The following is a 5941-nucleotide window of genomic DNA, read 5'->3' as shown; positions in this document are numbered from 1 at the left end:
CCCCCTCCCCCCTCCCTCCCCTCCACAATTTGTTGCTGGAGGCTCTGCAGAGCAAAAGGCACCATTCAGAGTAGAATATCTGTATCGCCCCCCCTTCCTTCTTCTTCTTTGAGCTACTGTTACATCACCGTCAATTATGTGACGCTTACAGTTATAATATCCTGGAGCGCAAAGTGATGTTAGGATATTCCTAGCAGGATGCAGGACCGAGGCTGCAGGTTCGCGGCACATCATTTGGTGTGAGAAAAAATAAGAAGGGAATTTGAACATGCATTTGCATTTTTTTTTCTGCTCTGAAATGTGAATTCTGGTCAGTTAGGAGCAGAAAATGCACCTGTGATAAACTTTGCATCCTATTATGTCGCATCAGCTTTTATTTTGAAGTCAAATGTCGTTACACTTGCTAATAAGTCACCTTTAACTTGTAACTAACGGCTTTATTAATAGTGAGCGAATACGTTCCTATTCTTTCATATGAAAGAACAGAATAAGTTAATAATGAGAGCAACTTTTGGGTTGCCAGGTTGTGAACAACTTTTTGGCTTGTCTTTTTCTTCATTGGCCACATTACACAAGTTGGTAATTCATCATCATGCTGGATTTCCTATTTTCTAACGAGTCTAACATTCTACATGTTAGCATGCCATTAATAAAAGGTTTTAATCCAGCAAGTCTGCCATTTTAAATATCAATATGTTGATTTTGGTCCCACAACAGTTTTTCACGACCTGGCAACTCAAACGTTCTTCCAATGGCCTATTATACTATAATGCATTAGTAAATGATTTGCTTACATCTTAAGAAGGATATAAAGGACAGATATAATACAACAAAAATAATTATCTTTAAGCAGAAGCGGATCTTTGCAGTTCTTTTGCCCCTCAGATCACATCGATCGCTCTCTGGAGTCTACCCATAATGCCACTCAACAAAAGGTCCAGGCAATGATGAGGTCATTCATTCATTCCTTCATGCAGCCTCCATCTTCTCCTCTTCAAAATGCACTTCATGCCTTCCATTGACTTATTTAACACTATGTGGTCACAATGTGTGAGTGGCGTTTATTACACCGCTGATGCATTTATTAGAGGAACTGAGTGGCGTGCCACAGCAAACGTCCACTCATGTGTTTTGTAGTCATTTGTCTCCCGTTCTCAGTGTTTCGGGTCCCACAGAATAATGTATGTGTAAAAATATCATATGGTTCTTTTATTTTGGCCTCATCAAAACTCAATACTGTAACAAGTAATTAAGTGGTGTAATTAGCTAAGAACTGAGTTTGCACGTTTGATGAATATATTTGGACAAAATATGGAAATTATGATAAAAAGCAATATTATTACTGGAGCTCGACTAGATTTTAGCATATTACGGATATATTGGTAACATTGGAAGAAATTGCCAAACTAGGTTTACGGTTATTTAAAAACTAGTGTCTTTATTACATAATTTGTCCACATTAGCTGCTCAATGCTCCACTGTGTTCACCAGTTTGTCAGCAGCTGTGTCTATCTGCCGTTTGGTGCTGAGCAGGTAGTGTACAGTGGCCTTTTAGAAGTTTTTTGCCGACGACAACAGCTGCCTGTTGTGACTGAAAAACAACAGTATTAGGGGCGGTTATAGTGACCTAACGCAGTAAAGTTGCCTGATAGCTAAACAAGAGCTGGAACTCGGTATAAAGCTCTGTTAAGTCAAGAGGAGCTTCAGATTCAGGCGATGATTCTCTGTGGGTTTGCTACTACAAGCGACTCCTTACACATTGTTTTCACATTTTCATCTGATACGTTGTTTTCATAAAAATAGCAGCTATAGCTGTTTTAAGTATCGTGGTGATAAAACAAGTGCACGTTTTGTTTAAGCTGTTAAAAAGAGCCTGGATCAAAACATTAGGGGTAAGGTTTTAAACACTCAAAGTAATGCGACAGTCTGTGTAAAATACTTGTCATGTCACATGTCAGCATGTGTAATAGAACGATGGAGCACACAAGGAAAGAAGATATTGAACATGTGAGGGGAAGAGCAGAGGAATGTGGTAAAAGCAGTCAAAACAGACTTTAATTGTTTATTCTCTGCACACACACACACACACACACACACAAGCAGCATAGCAGGTGAAATATGAGCTTAGTTAAATCCGATACCTTCACAACAGCCCTACCACAGCCTGTGTCTCTAGCTCAGTCTGCACACAAACGCACACATGACATAAAGAAGTGCAGGAATGCTTGGCTCAGGCTACATGGCACTCAGCTGCTCATCAATTTTTTAAATCAGCAGAAACCCCCCCCTCTGTGGCACGCCACACCACAAGAAAACACCTAAAGCTTCCGACACACATGGCATTTCTGAATGAGACTACCTTTTATAGATAGCTCATGTGGAAATGCAGCTGAGATCCGCGACAGCCGGAAGAAAGAGAAATCCTTTTCAAAAAGAGAGACACTGAAAATACTGCCCTCGTTTCCTCGCATCAGGATCGAGTTACAAAGAATCAGCCTGAGATACCTGAACACCCCCGCCTCTAATTAGAGCCCCAGGACGATCACATATACACACAGAGACATTCATACATGTTGCATGAACGCAGCCTCACCACACACCCTCCCATTGTTACACTTTGACACGCACTGTCCACATGACCTTTGCAAAAGGGCCTCTGGTGTCCAACGGTCGTCTGTGAAGCCAGTCTAACAAGGGAAGTCAGAAGGGGAATACTTCCTGTTCAAAGATCAGCTTGTTAATGTGGCCTTGGTATCATCCAACAGCTGCCATGAGAGAAATAACTAGGATACTGTGGTAGTCAAATGATGAGTGTAATACACCGATTCCTCAGAAGGAAAAGAAGACAGGAAATACAAGGTGTATGTGTGCAATTCTTTCCTGAGGTCTCCCTTCATCTCCACTGACTAAGACGAACTGTTAAATTATCTAAGATGTATACGGCTGCAGCAAACACATTTCTTTTCATTATTATTGTTGATTAATTCAACCAGATTCTCGAAACCCAACTCAAATATTATGATATTTGCTAGAATATAAGACTAATTGAAGAGAAATGAAGAAAGAGTGGAACCAGTGAATGTTTGGCATTTTTCCTTTTAAAAAAAAACAAAACAAAAAAAAAAAAAGCCTTAATGGACAAATCTATATATATCCACTTATCCTTATCCATCAGTTAGCTGCACCTGATGACTACTTTGCTTATGGATTATGGATAAAACTGTCAGAAAATGGTAAATATTTGCTCATCATAATTTCCCAGATGGCAAGATAAAGTATTGAACGGGTAAAGGTAAGATACAGTTGTTATGACCAGACTGAGACTTGGACACTAAAGACTGGCAGCAGATCGAGCAAGAAGGAAAAAAAGAGTCTGAGGATGCAAAGCTCGATAATCCCGCTGAGAGGCGGAACACAGTACAAGCCGCTCTAGCTTTAAAAAGGTACCCTGTGGAGTTTTTGACCACTGGTAGTGCCACTTTGTTTGTATTGCATGCAGAAATTCCACCAATTGTTGTTGGCAGTAATGTGCACAGGAAACATACACACATTTAATCAGCTGGTAGCAAGCATGACACGGGAATGTAGCTTGGTACTTGAGGGGTTGAAGCACCAGAACACGTTCCACTTTGTATCCTGAACTGTGAGAGGCACCAATGCTGTAAACCATCTAGTCTGCCAGAATGAAGGCTATAAGACACTGAAAGGTATTTAAATGTATTATGATATGGGCAAATAATAACCATTCATCAATTCATTTTGTAGATACATTTTCTGTTGATCGACTATTTTGGGCAGTTTTCCTGACAAGACAATCCAACCATTATTCTTCAGTCTTGTCGCCTTATACTTTAAAGTGCATGACATTTGCACATGGATTAACTCAACTCACACTACACTTATGTGTAACCATATTTTGTATTGGGTCATTAAAATACTGAGTGCTCTTAAAACAGACCTAAAGGGTTCACACACACACACACACTCTCAAATGCAGCGCTTTCCATTATGCTGAATAACCAGTGAGCCTTGTGCTTTGGAACTACTGAGGGTTTCAGCATTAGGTAGAAAGTGAACTATAAACTGTAGAACCCTTTAACTCTTGTACATGCCAGTGTGCGTGTGTGTGGGACCCATCAGTGGTGGACTATCCCAGGCTTGGCATTCCCCAGACAAACGCAACTTCAAAGATCAGGTTATAAATGTAGGTGTAAGCATTATAGTGCGTGGGTTCAAGCCATGTGTCCGTGCCAGTAATGGTTGCAATGCACAGGTACACAAAAACGCAAGTGTGTATCCACAAGCATGCCCGTGAAGCTGCACGATGCGGATCAGCAGCTCTTGACTCAATACTGTGCTAATCCCTCGGAGCTACGCCGCCTTCTCCCTGGACAGCTGCCACTCCGGCCCTTTAGTCTCACCAAGTAAGCCGTGTCTGACCACGGCACCTTTCCCACGCGTCGGATAAACAAAGCCTCTGTTACTGGGCTGCGTGTGAGAGCATGAGAATGTGAAAAAATGCAATTAGATGTGCAGCTCTTGAAACTGAATCCAAAAGGAGTAATTGCTTTAAATAGATATATAAAAATGAGTAAAAACACTAATGCAAAGTGCATGACGCACCTCTACAAGCATAAAGGCAGGTTGTTTTTGCATCACACACATCCAGATACAACATGCAAATCCACAGACCTGCCATGATGTCACCTTTCATTGATGAAGCTTTGGTTCCTGTATAATAAAAGGCTTCATTTGAATATGGCATTATTCAACCTGCAACACACTGGAACAGTAGAAGCAGCAAAATGGTGAGTTCAAGAAGACATTTAGCTTAGACTGTGGAGTTTTTGGCATCGGTGTACTTCAGAACACTTTCATTGTAAAAAGGAGTATTGCAATATTTATCATATTGCAATATTTATCGTATTGCAATATATCGCCATATATAGTATCGTGGGTGCTTGCCAATACACAGCCCGAGAAAATACTGCGGATTAATCGATGATGAAAATAAATTGTTGGCTGTAGCCCTACAATGGAGTATTTCCACATTGCCGTGTTAGTAATTTTACTTAAATAAATGATACGAGTACTTCTTCCATATCTGGTTTTTGGTTAAAATTAGCAACTGACTCTTATGATTTAAACCTCTAGATTTAGCGAGAAGTCAGTACAGAGCTGCTTCGACGGCTCAAGATATTCTCTAACGGCAATCTTTTACACAAATAAGCACATGCACACAGCAGCATGCATAGACACACGTGCAGACCATTTGGATTCAGACCTTGGCCTCTTTGTGTCTAGTGCGTCCCAAATGCCAGCAGGTCAGCGCGTGGCATCTGTGAAATGTCACCGTGTCAGGCTGCAGCGCTTGATGAAGGCACTCTCATTAAATGTGATCAGGTGAATTAACCTTTTGTCTGTAACGGTCAGACCGGCTCTGGACACCACTCTGCCCTTCGCCCTATGGCTACATGTGTTCTGTGTCATAGTGTGTGTGTGTGTGCTTTTGCACAGTTTGTTTAGAAACTGACAATGCACTTTAGTCCTAAATAAAATAAATAATGCATATTTGTGGGCGATAACAATTTCTGCTGTTAGAGAACACAAAGAAACAATTGAGCTTGTTGTCCATGTCTGAATAAAAATGCTCAGCTGAAAGTCCAGCTGTTCTCTACATAAACACATTCTTAACACACTTACTGCTCTTTGTGAAAAAGTATGAATGACCAATGTACAGTAGCAGGCATGTAATTTCTGTACCGTCTCAACTGCATACAAACAACTCACTTTTAATCTGCAACTCTTCAGCTTGAGTTTGACTTCAGAATCAAAAAGCTTGAGCTAAATGACAGAGATGCAAAGTGTGAATACTTTTTCACAAATTACATTTTCACACACACACACACACACACACACACACACACACACACACACACAC

General features: G+C 40.7%; 1 protein-coding gene across 4 annotated transcripts in view; it reads right to left on the bottom strand.

Annotated features, from left to right (window-relative positions):
* The window catches only part of garnl3 (GTPase activating Rap/RanGAP domain like 3), a 55205-nt gene that overhangs the window by 40268 nt on the left and 8996 nt on the right, over window positions 1-5941 (bottom strand). The window lies entirely within an intron of this gene.

Source organism: Anarrhichthys ocellatus, unplaced genomic scaffold (genome assembly GCF_004355925.1).
Source record: "Anarrhichthys ocellatus isolate YVR2014 unplaced genomic scaffold, GSC_Weel_1.0 scaffold23, whole genome shotgun sequence".
Taxonomy (NCBI): domain Eukaryota; kingdom Metazoa; phylum Chordata; class Actinopteri; order Perciformes; family Anarhichadidae; genus Anarrhichthys; species Anarrhichthys ocellatus.
The sequence above is the reverse complement of the archived record's forward strand: the minus strand, read 5'-3'. Positions and strand labels throughout refer to the sequence as shown.